The 23,951-nt window shown below is 26.7% G+C and overlaps 1 protein-coding gene across 3 annotated transcripts in view; it reads left to right on the top strand.

The window, feature by feature from the left end:
• Positions 1-23,951, top strand: part of LOC141387106 (epidermal growth factor receptor-like) — a 159,787-nt gene that overhangs the window by 120,652 nt on the left and 15,184 nt on the right. The window lies entirely within an intron of this gene.

The raw sequence follows: 23,951 nt of genomic DNA, 5'->3' as shown, positions 1-23,951 counted from the left end.
AAGAGGAAAAAAAGGCCTAATAGGCAAAATTTTCAAATAAAAATAAAAATCAGCTTGAGCCAGACTGGGGTTCGAACCCACGTCCTTGAAAAACACATGGAAAAAAGTGTTGTCACGGCGTGTTAGTGTTCAGAACCAAACTCATAACTTTCAAAGGCTACGCTAAGCGTTTGTCATGAAAGCCATACAAAGATTTGAACAAAAAATTCAACTTTGTAAAAAACAAATTGCATTTGAAAGAGGAATAAAGTTAGATGATAGCGAAGCCGCCCCACAATCGATGTGTCTAAGGAGCCTTCCTAAACCAAAGGCGAAACATGTCATGTCACACAGTGGTGGTTGTGTGGGTTCGTATTGTCGGCCTTCCTTTTTCAGAAAGCATCTTTGTCAGTAAGCTCGTCTCTAACGAGAAATTAATTAAAATTAATAAAATTAAAAAAAATTAATAAAATTTTAATTAATAGGCAAAATTTTCAAATAAAGATAAAAAAAGATTTTCATTGAAAACAACAATTTCCCGCCAAATATCCCAAGACGAACATTTCTTTTCATAGGAAAATATTAATTTCCATTAAAAAAAAAAAAAAAAAACAAAAATTTCCCAAAGGGAAATTTTAATTAATGCTTGAAATTAAAATTATTTTTATATCTCATTATTCTTCAATGAAAAACATTGATCACTATTGAAAACAAAATTTTTCCCTCCAAATATCCCACGAGAGAATTTTTATTAATACTCAAAATGTATTTTTTTATTCACATTTCGCATCAAAGGGGATTTTTTATATATTTTTTTTAATTTATTGAAAAATGTTTTGAAAAATTCCTTACTGGAACATTTTTATAGATATTGAAAATTAAAAATATAAAAATTTAAACTCTTGTGCCAGAAACTGAAAATAACACATAAAAATATTTTAGCTTTTAGGAGAGAGCGGAGGTGATGGAGCTCCCATTCTCCCTTCTTACCCATAAGCTCAAACCATGTTCATGAACATTTTCATAGTCTGGCACAAGACATAATTTCTATTGAAAACCAAAATTTCCCATCAAATATCCCAATAGGAAAATTTTAAGTAATGCTCAAAATTAAAAACTACTTTCATACTTCCCTATGTTTCATTGAAAAAATGATTCCCATTGAAAACAAAAATGTCCTCACAAATATCCTGAGCAGAAAAATTTATTATGCTTAAAATAAAAAATTATTTCTATTTCATTTAAAAAACAAATTGGAACATCTATAATAGGTCTGTCTGGTTACTTTCCCTGCAAGAATTGTCCAGCATGAACTTTCTCACAGAGTAAGGAGTTTTTATTCTCTTTTTGCAAGAAAATCGTAAAAAGTAAGCAGACACCTTCCCAGCATGCAATCAGCTGACTTGCCAAAACAGAACAATTTGTCCGCCAATAAAGGGAAAAAAGAAAGAAAGAAGGAAAGTAAAAGAAATAAAAATGTTGTACTTAAAAAAAGAAAATAACCAAAAAAAGGAATTTTTCCACATTGCAACTTTTCCAACTTTCCGAAGAAACAATGCAATTAGGCTAGCTTTTTCCACAATGAAATTGTTTTTTATTTTCACAAACATAAATCACAGAATAATTAAAAACAGCTGATTGATTGTTTTCAGGAAGAAGAAGAGTTACAAGCGCTTGCTAGAAGAAATATGTCCAGACAGAATTTGCAAACTCTCAGTAAAAGAACTGTCAAAATGTCTCTCTCAATTCGCTCACTTTTGCTGGATTTTGTGTTAACAGACGACTTCTAGCAACAATTGGTACAAATTATTACAAGTTTTAGGGTAACCAGACAGACCTAATATCACCCTCTGCTAATATACATTCTTCTCCCTTCACTAGAGTTATTTAGTTCTCGAACGAACTAGTTCAATTGAATGGTTCATTACAAGGAGCGTACGAACTATGTCGGTTTTTATAGTCCATTATAATTTACTGAAGTAAGATTAACGAACGAATTTTTACCGATCCACTTTTGCATAATGTGGCGTACTTAGTGACGATTTAGAGCCTGTGAACTGTCGAATGATAATTCACCTACAATGAAGTATCAGAATGACCTAGTTTACTTTAAAAGAACTGATCTAAAAGAGGAGATCAGATCCTTTCCCTATAAATTTACCAAAAGGGAAATTTTTATTAATGCTCAAAATTTAATTTTGAGCATTAATAAAATTTTCATATTTCAAATTTTCACATTTCTTTACTATTCATGGAAATATTGATTCCCATTAACAAGGAAAATATCTCTACAAATTTACCAAAAGAAAATTTTTTATTTAGGCTCGAAATTAAAAATTATTTTCATATTCCTTTTTTTTTTTTTTTTTTTGATTGAAAAATACTGATTCCCATTGAAACCAAAAATTTCCCACCAAATATCCCAAGAGGATCATTTTTATTATTGCTCAACATTAAAAATTATTTTCATATTGCTTTACGTTTCATTGGAAAACATTAATTTCCATTGCATACAAAAATTTCCCAAAACATAAAAAAGTCAATAATACACAACATTTGAAGGCAAATTTTATTTATGCTCGAAATTAAAAATTAGTTTTATATCTCATAATTTTTTCCAATTGATAATATAGATTTCCAATAAAAATATTATTTGTTTTTCAAAATTCCCAAAAGGGAAATTTTTATTAATGCTCAAAACAAAAAGTTATGTTTTATGATTTATTATTTTTTCTTGAAAATATAGATTTCCATTAAAAACAAAAATTTCCCTAAAAATATCCCGGGAGGGAAATTTTTATTTATGCTCGAAATTAAAAAAAAAAATATTTTTTATATTTCACTATTTTTTTATTGAAAGTATAAATTTCCTTTGAAAATAAAAATGTCCCTTAAAATTTTCCAGAAGGGAAATTTTTATTAATAATCAAATTTAAAAATCATTTTTACATTTTTTATATGTTTTATTGATTTAAAAAAATTTATTCATATTAACAAATTTTCCAAAAGGGAAATTTTCTTTCATTAAAACCATCAAAACACAAATTCTTCTTTTGGGGAAAATATTCATTAATGACCAAAACCCCAACTATTCATAAGGGAAATTAAAACTTTAAATTATTTCTATTGTTTTCCAAAGGAATTTGTTTCAATCTCACTTGGATTTGAACACAAATAAGCTTATTGTTTTCATAGATCTTTGAATTGAAGCTGAATTCTACAAATTCCTAGGATTCCTTATATTAAAAAAACAATTGAATCAAATCAAAAGCAACAATGAACAAATAAGTATTCAAAATTACTAACTAGTTTGTCAGAAAAATAAAAACAAAACAAAACTTGTACGTGATTTTTTGTAAACACACTTATTTAGCAACACCTGTACGAAGGGTGTTTGATAAGAGAAGTAAGCTTTTGATTCTCAAGAACAAAGTCACTGCTAATAATCAATTGATATGTTAATTAATTTTATTGTCTTCAAAATGAGTCAATATCTCAATACAATGACGCTGCTTACAAAGAAAATTAACGGTTTCTCGGGGTAGTATTGAAAACCAAAGAATACCAAAGTTGCTAAAATATTTAGACTTCGTGTGTGGGATTTTCAAAATTCAAAAGAAATAAATGAATAATATATAATGCTGATTTGTTTACGGTTTTTGTCTCAATTAAAAAGAGGTGTTTGTATTTAAGAAATTGTCCTAAACAGTTTTTTTTAGCAAATTTTAAAACAAATTTATGCTTTACTTTGTTTTAATATACATATATACACAATTCCACTTTTAAAAGTTTCCTCTAATTTTTTTATTTTTAATATATTAAAATAATGAGAATCAATAGAAAGAACCATGAGAACCATTTAAGAAAACAAATTCTTTCATTTCAAAATTATGAAATTTCAAATGTCGTTAAAATCTAGTATATGGATAATTTTGAATTCATATGCTCTTCGGAGACAAATTTGGTTCTGGATAATAAAATAAAACCAGAGTAGCGACTGATATTTTCCTCTTCATTCAAAACTTAAAAACATATATTGTTGTCACAACCATATTATACTATTTGACAATATGATTGCAGCAACAATATATCTTTTTAAATACTTACATTACCTACTATGTTCTCAAGATAGATTTCCTGTGTCCAATTTGTTTCTCCGCCTCAGTATAGGGAAGACAAAAAAACACCCTACACTAATATTTTGCTCGAAGGACCATTTAAAGCTCCTACCCATATTAACGAAAATAAATAATACTTGAATAAGTTTAAAAAAATCCCAAATCAAGTTTAGTTGAAAAAAGCTCAAACTGACACTAATTATTTTCTCATCTTTTGTGACAATAATTAAATTAACATTGAATTGGGTAATGTCTTATGTTGTCATAACAGATTTCAAAATTGTTTTCATTTTTTTTTCATAGTTTAAAGTCATCTAAACCGGATTAGCAAATTAACGTATTTTTATTTTAAGCTTAAATCATAAATGCCCTTTAACCATAAACCGAAAACAAAATGTGCAGCAGCAATGCACTTCAATAATTACCGAGATGAAGCGTGCTGAGATAATAGACTATAAAAACAATTTGCCTTAAGCTTTTTGACAACCCATGATTAATTTGTGTTAAAATGAATTTGAAAATTAAAATGAATACACTCGTAAACAGTAGTTAAGTTTAGGTCTATGATAATGATATAAGCTACTTGAAATACACACATTATTGCTAAATTCAAAATATTATAATTAAGAGGCAGCTATTTTGTTTTTTAGCAAAAATGATTTCAGAGTGGAAAAAACATGCCCTTTAAGTTAAATCGAAATTATATTCTGATCTCGCAATAAGTATCCATTTATTTCTAAGCTAATTTTGGCCTATGTTCGCCCTATATGAGATATGGATTTGAATTCGTTCGAAATTTGTTGAAATTGTTTCAATAATTGTCATATCGCTCTCTGCTAATATTATTTATTTAGTTCCCGAACGAACTAGTTCTATTGAACGGTTTTTATAGTTCAATTTAGTTCACTGAACTATAATTATTAACAAATTTAGCATAAAGCAGGGATGGCCACCAACAACAACTTTCCTATGCCCGCGGACATACCAAACTCACGTACGCTATAAACACATTCGTTAGATTGATGCATTGTTTACGTTTCCACTCACACTAGCGCAAGTTATAATCTGCAAATGTATGTGTTTGGCCATCTCTGGCATAAAGTGACGTGTCTAGTGACGAATTAGAGCCCGTGAACTATTGAATGGTAATATACCTATAATGACCTATCAGAACGACCTAGGTCACTAAGAAGAGATGAACTAATAGAAGAGACAAGCTAAATGAACTACATGGTACAACTTTATTACTCACCGAAAATAATATGGTCAAAGGAAACAAGTTTAACAAGGTAGCAAAATGCCTTTTGCAACTATGTAAAAATACGCATATATTAGCTCCGTTCCTTTACGTGCCTGAGGTTACCATTTTTAACCTGCAAAGTGTTCCTTTATTTTAAAAAGCATACAATTTATATCCAGTTCAACACTTTTACCATTTTTGCCACTGTTACCATTTTTAAAAGTAAAGGAACAGACCAATTGTTACAGCAACAATATATTTTATTTCAGACACCATAACATGATTGCAGGCAACAATTCTATTTCTATAATGCTACAATATCTATTTTCTCTCCGTATGAATCCAGTGAGCATAATATTTATGTGTGAACTCACATTTTAATTTACAAAAACTGTTATAATTTTATTTCAAAGACAAAAACAATTGAAAATCCCTGGAAAGAAAAACAAATAACAAAAAAAATGGTGGTTTGTTCTCTCAAATTGAAAATCGCCGTGAATATTAATAGATTATTGATTCGTAACGCTTTTTTAATTTACGTTAGCTGTTATAAAGACAAGTATAACAGTATTCAACCTTCCCTTCTAGTTTTTTTGTAAAATTTAACACTTTGAATTTAAAGTTCAAAATGAAACCAATAACTATATTTTAATTATTTTAATTAGTTTAGAGACAGAAGAATATGCTTTGTGCAAAATGTGTATTGCAACTATGTAAGAATATATGAACATTTTTTTTTGTTGCTGCAACAATATTTTTTATACATAATATGATTTCAGGCAACATTTGTATATCGATATAGTCAGTTATAAACTATTATAAACATTATTCCAATGAGTATAATAGTTATCCGTGAGCTTACATTTAATTATGTATACGTAATTTTCAATAACTGTTATAATTGTATTTGAAAGGTAAAAAAGCAACTGAAAACCCCCGGGAGATGAAAATAGATACTCAAAGTAGTGGTTTATTGTTTCAAAATCTAAATCGCCTTGAATATGGATAGAAAATCGAACCCTTAATTATGTATACGTCATTTTCAATAACTGTTATAATTGTATTTGAAAGGTAAAAAAGCAACTGAAAATCCCTGGGAGATAAAAATAGATACTCAAAATAGTGGTTTATTGTCTCAAAATCTAAATCGTCTTGAATATGCATAAAAAATCGAACCCTTAATTATGTATACGTAATTTTCAATAACTGTTATAATTGTATTTGAAAGGTAAAAAAGCAACTGAAAATACCTGGGAGATAAAAATAGATACTCAAAATAGTGGTTTATTGTCTCAAAATCTAAATCGTCTTGAATATGGATTGAAAATCAAACCCTTAATTATGTATACGTAATTTTCAATAACTGTTATAATTGTATTTGAAAGGTAAAAAAGCAACTAAAAATCCGTGGGAGATAAAAATAGATACTCAAAATAGTGGTTTATTTCTCAAAATCTAAATCGTCTTGAATATGAATAGAAAATCGATCCTTTAGGCTTTCATATTTCACTTTTCTTTTATAAAACCAATTATAACAGTTACAAACCCTTAGGTTATATCAATTCTTTTCTTTTCTAATTTTATGTAAAATTTAACACTTTAATCAAACGAAAGTTAAACAAATCAAACCTAAAATTATAGTTTTAATAAAATAACATTGTTTAGCGGCAAAATATTCCTATCGTTCATTTATCTTTCAAATTTTGGCATTTTGACAGTTTTATAAAAATTAACTAACGAAAAATGAATCAAAATCAAGATTCCACTAGACAGAGAAACTTCTTTGATTTGATAGTAAATTTTCTTATAATAATATATAATCAATTTTCGTAACAACGGAAAACTGTACTACCCCTCCCCCTCTCTCTCTCCCCTGCTTCTTTACACAGCCATCATTCATTTTTGCTTGGCATTTGATGTTTTGATTTCTGATTTTTTTTTAAATGTTTCAAGACCTACAAGAAAATATTTATAAATCATTATTAATGTTTATTCAAAATGCTTGGCGGCTACATCAGCAACCTTCATACGACATGTGTACAACGATTTGTCTTCGTTTAGCCGAAAAACGAAAAAACAAACGTTTTCTACCTGTTAATGGTATCTTTGTTTTATTTTATGAAGCTAATCTTCAGTATAACTATTTTATGTAGGAGCAGAATGAGGAGGAGGCGAAGAAGAGTAGGGGAGGTTTTCGATTTTTTACATTGCATCACATTATCAATAAGAAGTGAGCCAGCCAGCCAGCCAAACATACAAGCAAACATTCATCCATCCATCCATCTATCCAGCCAGCTAGCTACAAGTAACTTGACTGATGTTTAGTTGTTGTTGTTGTTGTTTTTTAATAACTGACATTTAAGTAAGCAGCAAGCAAGTGTACTCCACATGAATTTATTGACTGTTCTACATTTGGTAAGCGTTTTCATAAGTATTTTGTTCCTTTTGGTTTCTTTGATTTTTTTCGTACATAGTCCATGTTCTGCTGTGTGTGTGCGTGTTAGGCCTTTGTAGTACTACCAAACATAGTTTTATCTTATCTTTAGTTTTTTTTAGAGCATTTTTAAAGGCATTATTAGTTTGTTTTGTTTTCATTTGTTGTTCTTTTTTCTTCCAAGTTTTCATTTCTTAACACTCACCTATTTTCTACACAAGTTCAGTTAGAATTTCAATTACAATTACTTGGTTTGTTTTGGTTTTCTTTGTTATTTTTTTTGTTTTTTCTTTATTATTATTTAGTTCAAAATCACCTGGAAAATAGTAGGGTTCTTGGAGAGTAGCATAAATGCCACTTAAGACCTTTGAAAAAGAAGCGTAGATTAGTTCGGCATATAAAATATGAAAATATTGATATATGTTTTGTTATTAACTAAACATTTCTTATCACCAACAAAAACAAAACAAGCAGGTGATTATATGGCAAAATAATAGTTTTTTGTTAAAGATTGTGGTCATTATTTTATTTTGGGTAAGGGAAGTTTTTAAAGGTGATATTTAAATTTAAACAAAAAAATAACTGTTTATTGAAAGGAGAAAATTAGGATTTAAAAAAAATATCTTAAAATAAAAAAACTTGTTGATATATAAAATTAAAAAAAATATATATATATGTATATAAGTATTTATTCTGTAATTAAAATAAAAATGTCAATAAAAATGGTTTTCATTTTTGCCTTATTAAGGCAAAGGTCATTTATAGTGAATGTTTATTTTAATTAATTAATTCTCTTTCGAGTTGAGCTTTAATGACCTAAGAGATACATTGAAAAATTAGGAGTCTACCGAAGTCCCACGCATCCAACCATTACGCTACGTTTCACGGGTGGTTAAGCCGATCTTCAGGCGTATTAGGATGTTGTTTGTGTGACAGACAAAGGCAAAGCTTGGTAAATAGTATATATGTATATCGCACCAAGCAGGACTATAGGAAAAAGTTTGTAGTATCAATTAACTGACATAATTAAGCATATGCATTTATCTAATGAACTACGATATATATACTATTTACGAAGTTTTGCCTTCGTCTGCCACACAAACAACATCCTAATACGCCTGAAGATCGGCTTAACCACCCGTGAAACGTAGCGTAATGGTTGGATGCGTGGGACTTCGGTAGACTCTTAGGTCATTAAAGCTCAACTCGAAAGAGAATTAATTAATTAAAAATGATTTTCTCCGGGCTGATTGAGCTAAACTTGCGATGGAATAAATAAATCTAACTTATTAGCCAGTCAGCCCGGTGAAAACCAGTTTTTTTAATATCATACTTTTCAGAAAATAAAAATTTCTCTTTAAGGTAATTTTGTTGATGGGAATTTTTTTAAATATTTTTCTATTTATATATTTTTTACCAAAAATAATCTATAGATAACCAAAAAATATAAATCCTTTTTTATGAAAGTTTTTATGAAGAAAAAATTCAAATCAAGTTACCAAAATTAGAAATTTAAAGACTTTGTAAATATAAACAATTTTAAATAATAAAAATAATAGTAAGCCAATAAGTAAAATGTTCCATTTAGGAAATTTTTAATTTTGATGGAAATTTTGACTTTGCAAATGTTTTTTTATTGAATTAAATTTATATGAAGACAAAAATTCCATTTTGGCAATTTGTAGGGAGATTTTAAATAATTTTTAAGTATTTCTGGCCTTTTGTTACGATTTTTTAGGGAAATTTTTGATTTCAATGAAAATCTCTATTATTAAATGTTTGATAAAATTTAGTCCATATGAAGACAAAAAATAAAAATGCTTCTTTTGGAAAATTAAAAAAATATATATAATTTATATTTAAAAATAATACATTTCCTATGGAAAAAAAAATATTTGTTTCTGACGTTTATTATAAATTTCATTTAATTTTAGCATTATTAAGAACAAATAATTCACAACATATGCAAATTCCCTTCATGAAAAAGGGAATTTTTGTATTAAAAAAATATTCCCATATATCGATTTATTCGCATTTATTTAAATTTTCAAAAGATTCTTGTTTCTGTATGACGTTTGATCAAAAATAAACCGTTGGACGGCAAAAATTAAAAATTTCCCTTTTGGGAAATTTCTAGGGAAATTTTTAATTTCAATGGAAAACGTAATTTGTGAAAATAAATAACTCAAATATAAAAGAAAATTTAAATTTAGAGCATAAATAAATATTTCCCATAAAGGGAAATTTTTGTTTTTGGGATTTTTTATGAAATGTTTGTATTTTTGGTATTTTCAAAATTAAATAAATATAAAATATTTTAAATATAATAAAATATTTTAAACTAAAATTTCCCATTAAAGGACATTTTTCCACTAAGACAAAATTTTGTTTTTGGGAATTTTTATGAAAATTTTGTACTTTTGGCATTTTCAAGAAAAAAATTAAATAAATATTAAAAATTTTAAATATAATAAATATATTTAAATATATAATTAAATATTTAAATATAATAAAATATTTTAAATAAAAATTTTCCATAAAAGGAAATTTTTCCACTAAGGCAAATTTTTGTTTTTGGAATTTTTTATGAAATGTTTGTATTTTTGGTATTTTCAAAATTAAATAAATATAAAATATTTTAAATATAATAAAATATTTTATATAAAAATTTCCCATAAAAGGAAATGTTTCCACTAAGCCATATTTTTGTTTTTGGGAATTTTTATGAAATTTTTGTACTTTTGGTATTTTCAAGAAAAAAATTAAATAAATATTAAAAATGTTAAATATAATAAATATATTTAAATATATAATTAAATATTTAAATATAATAAAATATTTTAATTAACAATTTCCCATAAAAGGAAATTTTTCCACTAAGGCAAATTTTTGGTTTTGGGAATTTTTATGAAAATATTGTACTTTCAGCAATATAAAAAAAATTAAATAAATAATATTGTTTTTGAAAATATTTATGCAATTATTTTCCCTTTAGAATTATTAAGAATGAGTTGTATTTATTTATTTATTTTTAAGGAATATCTTTATTTTCGTTAATTTTTTTACTTTTAACTCCGTAATTCCACTCACATTTCCAAACCCTCCAATTTTCGTAAAATCCGTTTGGCCATTAAAAATAATTCAAACAAAAATTGAAGTAAAATTACCTATCAAACGAAAATTCCAATGTTTCCTCCATTAAAAGCCGGTTAACATTCAAATGGATCTTCTACAAAAAGCACAGCAAGTCAGCTCTAGAGAGCTGCTACAACAATCAACCACAAACAAAAATGCATTTAAATCTGAGAGGAATAAAAATGCTGGTTATTATCGTTAGTGTGATTGTTGTTGTTGTTGTTGCTATTGTTGGTTGATTGCTACAAAATGAAACTCTAGCATTTTTCTTTTCTTCAAATTTCAACTACCTCGTATCAACTTCTTTTTTGTGTGTGTATCTGGGAATAAGCCGAAACATTGGCAGCACGAACGAAAAACATTTCTTTAGATTTTCGACGAAAAAAAAACTTCCCAAAAGAGAGTCGTACCCAAAGAAAATGGTATGGATGCTGGGTATTTGAAAATGTTTGGCTTCAGCTATGTTTTTTTCTGTTTGTATGTAAAATAACATTGGAATGTTGTTACAACAACAACAACGGCAACATGTATTACAACTACATTCACTTATTCACGTTGCTGTTGATGCTACGAATGCATTTAGAAAAGAAATCAAAAAAAAAAAGAAACGACAATCAAGAAAACTTATAAAAGTTGAAAAACAACAACATTACTGGCGCGTGCCTGTGTATTGGTAGAGGCTGAGATAGATCAAAAGAGAATAGGCAAGAGAAGTAAAAAAAACTTTAACTCTATGTAAATCTTTAAGCTTGTCTTGTGGTGGCAAAGCAAGGCCTCTACCTCTACCACTTTTGGGCTATGTTGGATGTAGTCTGCTGCTGCTGATCTGATCGTGTATTGTGGTACCAAAGACCTATAATTAGTGTAGGCTTCCTAATGAAAAGTCTATCAGTTGTTTGGAGATTTTGAATGATTTCTTCTTTTGTTGTGTTGATCACGGCTTTGTCGATGAAATTCAATAATTTTGGGGTTTTTAAATTTCGTTTCTTTTAATTTATGATGGATTGCTGGTATCGATCAAAATTATGTGTTTTTTAGTTTTTTTTTTTATTAAGAGTTTTGTGGTTAAAAGCTAAGCATGAATTAAGGCCTCTAAGGCAAATTATGATTATCTAGAATGTGTTGGAAATATGTGTGGATGTAAGAAATAGGTTTGCTGGGGTTGAAAGAAAAAAAAGTAACAACAATTTGAGGCGTTTAAATTAATTAAGAGTCGAAATGTATACAAAAGACAACCCGTTTTCTAGGGGGGATTTTAGACAAAAGCCCTCTCTATTCTCTGTATTTTGATGTTTGAATAAAATAACAAATCTATAATTAAAGATTTCTTATTTTATTCAAACATTGTTTCTTAGTCCCACCTCCCTCCTTTTTTATTTATTTAATTTTGTGTAAATTTGTTAAAGGCGTTAGCGTTGATGATGATGCCAATTTTCTAACCTACCAATTTCCTGCGCTTTATGCTTAATTTGTAATGTTTTATTTTCTGTCTATCTGTTTGTTTAATTTTACATAACCTTAGTTTAATTTGCATATCGCTTCGCTGTGAGTTATCCCATATCCGCAAATGATCATTGGAGAAGAACATGTGTTTAGCCATAGAGTACACATCCGTTAAAGATAAACGACCATAGAGCATGGCAAACATTAATTTATAGCCCATATATGAAAAAAATTAACTTACCTCCCTTTACCTAAGCATTATTATAGATTGTTGGTAAATATGAGAAATAAAATTCGTATTGTCGTTTGTTTCTTATCTCAAAAAAAAAAAGAAACTTTGCTACGTACATACTTTTGTTGTTGTTGGGAAACAAACCAAATTGAGGGTAATATTGCCAATATTTACATTTGTGTGCTATACATTTAATACAAATATTTGCTAATTTCCATAAAACAATTTTGTATTGGGTATCTTCCACTTCTATATTCATTGGCATATCTATGCGAAAGTCGTCTTGAAATTGATATAATAGGTGGGTTTTTTAACAAAAGAATATAAGAAATACTTTTTAAAAATTTGTTGCATTTTTAGGGTGGCTGGTGGGCACTAACGAACGATTGAACGATTTGAAAGTTTAGATCTCGAAAGTTGAACATTTTTCGCTAAAACTGTGCGCAAATAAACTATAATAACAAAAATTAAAAAACAAACAATATTATTAAAAAAAAAAAACTAAATAAAATGAATATTTTTATTTCAAAAAAAAAAAATATTTTTTTAATTTTTAATTTTTTATAATTAAAAAATCAGCATTTTATATTTCTAATTTGATTTTTTTAAAGTTAAAAAATTCTATTTATTTTTTACATTTAAATTTTTATTTTAATTTTTGAAAAATTAAAACTGAGATTTTTTTAAAAATAAGTTTTTGTAAATTTTTACAAATATAAATTATTTTTAATTTGTGAAAAATATAAATTTTTTGAAATTAATATAATAGGTGGGTATTTTTAACAAAAATATAAGAAATACTTTTTAAAAATTTTTCGCATTTTTGGGGTGGCTGGTGCGCTCTAACCAACGATTTGTTGCAAAGTTTAGATCTCGAAAGTTAAACATTTTTCGCGAAAACTGTGCTCAAATATACAATAATAGCAAATATTAAAAAAACAAAGTAAAATAAATATATATTTTTTTGAAATAAAAATATATATTTTTTTAATTTTAAATTTAAAAAAAAAAATCAGCTTTTTATATTTCTAATTTGATTTTTTTAAGTTAAAAATTTAATTTAATTTTTTTATTTTACATTTAAATTTTTATTTTAATTTTTTGAAAAAATAAAACTGAAATTTTTTGTAAAAATATTTTTTTTAAATTTTAACAAATATAAATTATTTTTAATGTTTTGACAAATATCAATTTTTTGAAATTAATATAATAGGTGGGTTTTTTTAACAAAAAATATAAGAAATACTTTGTTGCAAAGTTTAGATCTCGAAAGTTAAACATTTTTCGCTAAAACTGTGCGCAAATAAGCAATAATAACAAATATTAAAAAAAAACAAAGTAAAATAAATATATATTTTTTGAAATAAAAATATATATATTTTTTAATTTTTTAAAATTAAAAAATCAGCATTTTATATTTCTAACTTGATTTTTTAAAGTTAAAAAATTTGATTTAATTTTTTTATTTTGCATTTAAATTTTTATTATAATTTTTTGAAAAATTAAAACTGAGATTTTTTGTAAAAATATTTTTTTTTAATTTTTACAAATATAAATTATTTTTAAATTTTTGAAAAATATCAATTTTTTGCATTTAAAAAAAAAATTAAAAAATTTTTGTTGAAAGAATGTAAAATTAAAAAAAATGTTTCTTAAATGTAAAATTGTTAAAAATGTAAAAGAAATGTATTTTAAAAAAACAAAAATTAAATTAATTTTTCATTACATTCGACTAGTTTTTTTTAATTATTTTTAATTTAAAGAAATACATTTTTAAAAAATATGTGTTCTTAAATTTTTAGTTTTTTAAATTAAAACAAAACAGCTTTTTTACATTTTTAATTTTAATTTTTTTAAAGCTTAGAAAGTTTTTTTTTCATTTAATTTTTTATTTTACATTTAAAGTTCTGTTTTTGTTTATTGTCGACCTTTGTTTTGTTATATTTCTTCTTGTGAGTTTTGTTCGGCTGTAGGTCTTTTAATAAATCAACGAAACAATTGTTTTATTTTGATTATTTATTTCCAATATTTCGGCCGTTTTCGACGGTCATCGTCAGGGATTTTGGTATTATTAAGCAAATATCAGGTGTCAATCCTCCATCACTGTCGCTGTTCAAAAGTTGAACATTTAAATTTTTATTTAATTTTTTTTTCAAAAATTAAGCAAATGTGCCTTGGTTTTTCATGTATATAAAAACTCAAAATATTTTTTTTTTTAAATTTTTATAAATATATTTTTTTTAAATTTTTGAAAAAACAGTTTTTTAAATTAAAGAAGAAAAAAACGAAAATGTTTAGTTTAAATTTTTTTTAATGTAACATTTTTAAAAATTTTCAAAAAAAATTTTATTTTTTCATTTAATTTTTTTATTTTACATTTAAATTTTTATTTTAAAAAAAAAAAATATTTTTTTTCAAAAATTAAAAAATACTCCTGGGTTTTTCATTTACATAAAAACTCAAAATATTTTTTTTTTATTTTTTGAAAAAACAGTTCTTTTTTAAATTAAAGAAAAAAAAAACGAAAACTTTTATTTTAAAATTTTTTTAATGTAAAATTTTTAAAAATTTCCAAGCATTAAATTTCTTTTCCATTACATTCGACTGATACTTTTTTAGTTGTTTTTAATAACAAAAATACACTTTAAAAAATATATATATTCTCAAATTTAAATTTTTTTCAAATTTAAAAAAATCTGCTTTTTTAAATTTTTTAATTTTAATGTTTTTTTAATTTTAAAAAAAGTTTTTTTTATATAATTTTTTAATTTACATTTAATTTTTTATTTATTTAAAATTGCTTTCTCCTTGGTTTTTCATCTATAATGAAACTCAAATAATTAAAAAAATGTGATTTTTTGTATAAAAAAATATGAATATAAATTATTTTTAAATTTTTGAAAAAATTCAATTTTTTAAATTAAAATTGAATTAAAATTGTTTAAAAAAATGTTTTTTTTTCATGTAAAATTTTTAAAAATGTTGCAGAAATCTTTTTCAATGTATTTCAGAAAAACAAAAATTAAATTTGTTTTTTATTACATTCGATTGATACTTTTTTAATTGTTTTTAATTTAAAGAAATAGATTTTTAAAAAAAATATGTATTCTTAAATTTTTAATTTTTTAAATTAAAACAAAACATTTTGAATTTAAATTTTTTATAGTTTAAACAATTTTTATTAATTTAATTTTTTTATTTTACATTTAAAAATTATTTTTTTTTTCAAAATTTAAAAATACTCCTTGGGTTCCCTACAAATATAAATTTTTAAAATTTTTGAAAAAAAAAACAAAAATTTTTTAAATTAAAGAAAAAAAAATTTTATTTAAATTTTTATTAATGTAAAATTTTTAAAATTTTTTAAACATTAAATTTGTTTTCCATTACATTCGAGTGATACTTTTCTAATTGTTTTAAATTACAAAATACACTTTCTAAAATATATTCTTAAATTTTCAATTTTTTTAATGTAAAAATTTTAAAAATTTTCAAACATTAACTTAGTTTTCCATTACATTCGACTGATACTTTTTTAATTGTTTTTAATTACAAAAAAACACTTTAAAAAATATAAACATTCTTAAAATTTCAATTTTTTTAAATTTAAAAAAATCTGCTATTTTAATTTTTTTAATTTTATTGTTTTTTTTTAAGTTTAAAAACGGTTTTTTATATAATTTTTTAATTTACAACTAAAATAATTAAAAAATGTGATCTTTTGTAAAAAAATTATAAACATAAATTATTTTTAAATTTTTGAAAAAAAATTCAATTTTTTAAATTAAGAATATGGAAAATTTTTTTGTTTTTTTTCAATAGTCTGGCTTAATCTCATTGTTGTTGTTTTAATATTTTAAAACAACTAATTTATTTATTTTTGTTTAAAAAAAAGTTTTTTTAATGTAAAATTTTTTTAAAATGTAGCAGAAATCTTTTTTAATGTATTTCAAAAAGACAAAAATTAAATTTGTTTTTTATGACATTCGATCGGTACTTTTTTAATTGTTTTTATTTAAATATTGTTAATTGTTTTTATTTAAATATTCAATCCACCCCATTCTTCATTATTTTCTGTTGAAATTTTTGTGCAAAAAAACCCACCTATTATATAGACCCCATCCATTAGCTAACTGCAAATCACATTGTACCTAATTTACCTTGTTTTGTTATTAACAACTCGGTGCTGCTCGACGGTTGTTCAATGGTGGGCTGGTTGTTGTTGTAGTTATTGGTAGAAATTGCTATTGTTGTTATTGTTTTTTATCATCTTCTTTGAATTTTTTGTTATTGTCAATTGTGTTTGCACGTTTTGTGGTATTTGCACAATTGTCTTATTGAAAAAAAGAGGAGATAAGAGAGTTCCCCTACAAGTATATTTTTTTTCATATAATTTTAATATTTCGCGCTTTTTTGCCTGGGCCAACTTCTTTGGAGATTTAATAAGGTACAACCAACAACAAACAAACAATGTTATTGATTAAGCAAAAATAAATATTTAACATGGAATTTAACAAGGAAGAGTAGAGAGCAAGCTTCATATAATTGAAAAAAAAAATTTAATTTTTAATTCTTGGAAAAAAAGAAAAAGCTTTAAGAAATAAAGATTCCAAGACTTGGATCTTGGAGATTTCAAAATTGTTTCTTATAACTGTTTTCAATTTTATCATTTGTTTTTATTTTTTTTGGTTTATTTTTTGTTGCTTATCATTTATGTTTGTGTTTTGTTATTTTGTTTGCTCTCCATAATCTCCCCCCATCCCCCTATGAAAAGGTGTAAAAGGGCAAAAGAGGCCAGGTATTACATCAAAAATTGTTGAAGAATTATGATAAGCGTTTTGTTTGCTTGCCGTCGTTTCTTCCAAAATAAAAATTACGAATTTTTGTAACGTTTTTTTATTAATGTAAATAAATCAGGTGTTGCTCGAAAAAATCATTGTTTAAATTATGAATTATTTTATTTATTTTTAGAGCAAGCCAAGTAAATAAGAAAATGCCACTGTCTGAGTCAGAAATGTATGTGATGAATTTGTAAATAATCTTCAAAAAGCTTGAAATGCATTTCTTTTCAATTGCAGTTTTTTTTAGGTTTTACAAATAATTCCCCTTTTGATAGATGGGGAATAAATCCATTTTATTTGACCTAAAAACGTATTTCTAGAAGGAGAGACAATATTTAAATAAAAGAAGTTACGGTTACATTACTACCCAAGAAATTATTTTCAATACTGCCTTAGACATAAGGCGCCAACACACTGTGATCCCAAGCAGGGGAATGGGTATTATAACTAAATGTGGTCCTATATTCATAATGTTTTTAACTCGTTATTATATTAGAGAAATTCTGATATATTCAGATGATTTTAAATATGTATATCACATTTTTATTCTTTTGTGTAATAAAATACGTAAAAATATAGCATTATATATTTAAAATCACCAAGAATAGGAGCATTTTTTCATTTGAATTTTTGAAGAAATATGCAAAATCCGATGACCACTCATTATTACCTCAGAGGCATGGCGTGCCTCTATTAATGCCATTATCTTTAATTTCTGATTCTGAGATTTAAAATATAAAGCTATATACATATGTATATCGGCCTCATATGATATACCAAAGAACTTGTTGATTCTTAGACACTCTGCAAAATATTGAGTACCTTGGTAAATTGTGTATCTAAACTTCTTTCTATTAACTTTACTTTAGTTTTCTGACGTCTATGTTTATTTATACAACATACTCACTTTAAAAACGAAGTGGGCGTTAGTTTGAAAACAAACTCAAAACAAAAGCGCCAAAACAACAACATTTTAAAATAAAAACCCACTTAAAAAAGATGTGTGGTAATGACAGGGTCTGTGATTATGCTCATGATGATGATGGTTTTGCTATTTATAAACAAAAAAATGTTATTTAATAAAACAAAAAACCAACATTGATGTTGAAAATATTATCTCCAGGGAAATCAAATTTAAAGAAATTCCCAGAATTTATTTGAAATATTCCTTAAAATATATAATTTTTTCCCCGTTTTTGCAAATTTCTTTTGGGAAATCCCTTCAAGACATACATAAAACTTTTTTTTGTGCAAAATATATAATTATCAGAAACCCTTTTCAAGCTTTCTCCTTCTTTTACTCCCTTCCCTCCACTGGGATTTGTTGCGATTCATTATAAAAGAAACACATAATTTGTAGCTTTAAGATATTCATCTCTTTCAAGAAAAAAAAGGTTTCTTTTTTGGGTTCTGGCCGGTTTGGCCCACCAAATCACAAACGATCAACAACGATGAAAAATAATGTTCCTATCATAATCGTGCTTTAGCCTCAAGATATTATGTTACTCGGCCTGTGTGTTGTTCTTGTGGTGGTGTTGGTGATGTTGTTGGCATTGCGCCACCAGCTTAGTTGTTTTGTTCGTTTCGCTTCATAAGCAATTGCTAAACGTGAGGCACGATTTTCTGGAGTTTCAACAATAACAAATATTATAACACGATTACTTACCAATACCAAGAAGAGTTTCCACAAAAGTTGCAGAAGAAGACGACAATGAAGATGATGATGATGAGGATGGGGTCTAAGAACTGTAAGTTAACAAAATGTTTGCACGATTCCCTGATTGCAAGAGTATTTTGTTGTTGTTGAACTTAGTTGAATTCCTTGACTGAAATCTGGGATGCTGTGTGTTTTGGAAAATCTCCTCTATGACATTGTTGTTGTTTCTTTCTTTCTAACTTAACCATTAATGTTTATGTTGTCTCCATAAGCCATAATCTTAGATACCAACCAAGCTGGCTAAGCTGGGCTTTGAATTTCAATTGCATGGCGAAAAGAGATTGTTGTTGTCTCCTCGTTTGGCTCGTGCTTAACACACTAAAAATTGCAAAATCCAATTGTGGCAACTACTGCTGTTAATGTTGGTTCAACATGTTTTGTGGCATTTAAGAAATCCTTTTGATATTTTGTCATTAGCCAATGGTTTTTTGTTTTAATATTTTATTTTACACACCACAGTTATGAATAATTTATGACACTTACGCACCGGATAAAAACAAAATGACGTTAGATATTATTTTTGCAGTTTGTTGTAATTACAGAGCGCGTGCTTTCAAGGAAATGCGTTTGTTTTTGAATTGCAAACAATTTGGTAAATCGTTGCAATTAAAGAAACAAAATAAATAAATAAATTATTAAAATAAAAATAAATATTTATAACAAAATTGCCGAGGAAATGATGTAAACAAACCGAACTACAAGTTGATTTCCATTTTTAAAATAAGTTGATTTATTGATCAGCGTTAACAAACTTTAAATCAATGTGATTTGAATTGAGAGCCTTGGTTCAATGTTGGTTAAGCCTCTCATCAGAATGTCGGCTTACATCTCATTAGTATTTTCAGTCATGTAAAACTTCTGTACATTATAATACGCCGTTCGTTGAATATTCGCATTCTTTTCCTTTCAATGTTAATATGACAGGAAGGTATATTTTACATTAACCCAATATAACTGTTATAAAATGTCTCAATCGCTTCTAAGACTGCTAATAAGACGTTTATTAAGTTCTTTCAATCTCTTGTTATATACCAGCGGCAGGAAAAGATACCGAGACAGACTTTTGAGCAATGATGAACAAAACAGTACTCTAGCGTCGATTACTCTTTATCGCAGCTATAATTGACACAAATACAATCAAAAATATATACATTGTCTTATAAATGTTATTAAACAATATACAACTTTTACTATTTTAGAATACAATTAAAGTTTTAAAACATAAAAAAGTTAAGAAAAGCCCACAAAAATGCAGTGTGAAATATTTAAGAGAAAATGTGTCAGATTCTCTTTGTGCATCCCTGCTTTTGAGTTATCGAAATTTATTGATGAAAGTCATTGATGTACAAAATAAATGAGAGAGAATTGATGGGAGAGTAATGTCCCTTTGTTAAACAACGGCTAACATAGCTCTCATTTGAACTCCTTATTCTCTGTTGTTACGACAACGTGCAGACGTTGGCATCAATGATGAAATTTATTTTGTGCGGGACTGTTATACAGCGTCTGTTATAAAGTTACTCTTGTAGGTATTTTCCATTTTCTCTCTCTCACTCTCTCTCTCATTTTAACAGTTTTGTTTTCTATTACAAAATCACTGTGTCTCTCTCCTCGACTGGTGGCAAGTTACCACTTTTTACATAACTGTTATAAAGTGTATCCACTTTACGTAGAGCAGACCTAGGCGATTTCTGTTTGTTCAGCAATACGAAGAACGCTAATGGATTACAATAAGGTACTAAAAAGTATTAAATAACCAATGAAGTCTCAACAAAAGTGTAATTTTAGATTATTCGTAGAGACTTGTTTATACTCTTGTTTATACTCTTTTCTTATACAGCTTTTCTTAATGGATTGAACTCATTAAAAGAGTTTTGTTTTCTCATACAATATTCTGATGTTCCTCACCTTGAGTGCTGAGAGGGCAAGGACTTTTACAAAAAAAAACCTTCATAACTGTTATAAAGTGTATCCACTATCTTTAGATCAATCCCAAGCATGTTCTATTTTTTCTCTCTCTCTCTCTCTCTCTCTCTCTGATTTTAACAGTTTTGTTTTCTATTACAAAATCACTATGTCTCTCTCCTCGACTGGTGGCAGGTTACCACCATTTTACATAACTGTTATAAAGTGTATCCACTTTATGTAGAGCAGACCTAGGCGATTTCTGTTTGCTCAGCAATACGTAGAACGCTAATGGATTACAATTAGGTACTAAGAAGTATTAAATAACCAATGAAGTCTCAAGAAAAGTGTAATTGCTTTTTTTTCTTTTGCTCAAAACTGTTATAAAGCTTTTCTTAATGGATTTAACTGCTATACAGTTTTTCTTCTTCTTTATATCGCTTTTTTTCCTTTTTTTCTCTCATTATAAGAGTTTTGTTTTCTCATACAAAATTCCGATGTTCCTCACCTTGAGTGCTGAGAGGACAAGGACTTTTCTCAAGAAAAGTGTAATTTTAGATTATTCGTAGAGACTTGTTTATACTCTTTTACTCAAAACTGTTATAAAGCTTTTCTTAATGGATTGAACTGCTATACACTTCTTCTGCTTTATATCTATAGTCCCTTTTTTCTCTCATTATAAGAGTTTTGTTTTCTCATACAAAATTCTGATGTTCATCATCTTGAGTTCTGAGAGGGCAAGGACTTTTACAGAAAACCTTCATAACTGTTATAAAGTGTATTCACTATCTTTAGATCAGTCCTAAGGAATTTTCGTTTGACAGCAATTGCATTTATTTGAAATAAATGATTAAACATTCAATAATAAAATCTCAACAAATGTGTGTTATTAGGATTTTCTTATAGACTTGCTTGTACTCTTTTGTTCGAAGCTTTTCTTAATGGATTGAACTGTTACAAACGTCTTCTTTATAAGTTCCCTTTTATCTTTCTCATTGTAAATGCTTTGTTTTTTTATGCAAACTTCCAAAGTTTCTTTCCTTGGTTGGTAAAAGGGTAAGATGTTGTACATAAAGTTGCCATAACTATTATAAAGTGTATCCACTCTATCTAGAGCCGACCTAAACTTTTTTTGTTCCAACAACAATACGTGGTACGATTACATATAACATTTATTATTAAATAATCCATTAAAACTCAACAAAAATGTTATTAAAGACTCTGTGTTCTTTCGCTCAGAGATGTTCTAAAGCTTTTCTTAACTGTTATAAATTCCTGTTCACTCCCACTGTAGTATAACAGCATTTATCAAATGGCATCAAAGACTTCTTCTTTTTTCTCTTCATCTCTCCCTCTATGCAAAGAATCTCTGTCAGAGAAATTTATTATTTCATAAATCATCAGCTCTGTGAAAGAGATTAAAAATAAGAAAACAACCTGCAATTATTTAAGTGTTTTATGCCTCATGGAGTCATGAGAGTAACACCTTTCTTTGAGACTATTTATGGCATGCTATAAAAGATGTTATCATAAATTTTATCTCAAATAGTTTTTTTGTGGTGTTTAATTTCTTAGGGATTGAAAATTGTTTTTTTTTTGTAATAGAATAAAAAATATAATAATAGAATGAATAATAGAAAAAAATTAACATTGCAAACAATAAAAGGAAATTTAAAATAGTTAAAAAGAGAAGGAATAAATTAAATTAAATATTTAATTTAAAAACAATTTTAAGGTATTCTATTTGAAAGTGTATCCTCTACAGATTTTGCACATTTGATAAAGCATAATAACAAAATAATTAATTTTCAAAATCCTCATTCTTAAGCTCTTCATTGATTTATTAAGGCTTAAGTCATGTTGCTTCCTGTACAACCATAAAATTAAATATTTAAAAATGTTTTTTTTTTTTCAAAATTCTTTAGCAATTTGTTCAAGACATCATCTTAAGATTTTTAAGCTTGTCATTTAAAACGAAAAAAATATTCCCAACCCAATAAAATCCCTAAAAAGAGACAACAAACATATCACACAACTCATAATTCACTGGGCCAGCATTTATTTTATGATGGTGGTATTACACAGTGTGTCTGTGTTTGAGAGCAGATCAATGCTGTTGTTTAATTTTTTCCTGTGAATACAACATAAAATACCTAAAACAGCATGACATATTGCACGATTTCAAAATTTAAACTCCTTTCGAAAGGCAAAGCATAGCCACACCAACAAACTACACAACAAAACAAAAAAACAAAAACGTGCTGCATTGACAAAAGTTTAGCAAAACAACAGCGGCTTTAATAAAAGCCGACGACGACTCCTTTGTTGCTTGTACAACAAACAACAAAACGCCAGCCAGCAAGCAAATTTTGAAACCCCACCAATTTAAAAAAAGCCAAAAAAAACCAAAGATGGACAGCAAGATAATATTTAAACTTCAGCTTAAAAGTCTTGAGGCTATTAAACAATAGGAAGGGGTGGTTTTTGTGGCAACCAAAGACAGAAAAGGAGGAAGTTTTAACAAAAAACACTTACCACTCTCTCTCTCTCTCTAGCACTCTTTAAGAGAGCTAGCTGAAGAATAATAAACCAAAACAAAAACCAAAAACATAACACAACATTACATTAAGAAGAAGAAAGAATTTGCTCGAAAAAAATAATGGCCAAACAAAAATAAAAGGGGTTTCCAAACAACAACAACAGCAACATCACAACAATTTGCTAGTAGAAACTCTGAAAAGAAAAGCAAGCAAAGAATCCAGGTGGCTAAATAAAAGAAATGCTTACATACAAACACATGTACATACATATATATGGAAAGAACAAGCATGAAATGGAAGCCAAAACAACAAACCAAACTCTAAGCCCGTATTCATCACTCCAGTTCCACGAATCTTTCGACCAAAA

Source organism: Musca autumnalis, unplaced genomic scaffold (assembly GCF_047663935.1).
Source record: "Musca autumnalis isolate F117 unplaced genomic scaffold, ASM4766393v1 scaffold_5, whole genome shotgun sequence".
NCBI lineage: Eukaryota > Metazoa > Arthropoda > Insecta > Diptera > Muscidae > Musca > Musca autumnalis.
Note: the sequence above shows the minus strand (reverse complement) of the source record. Positions and strands in the feature narration are given on the sequence as shown.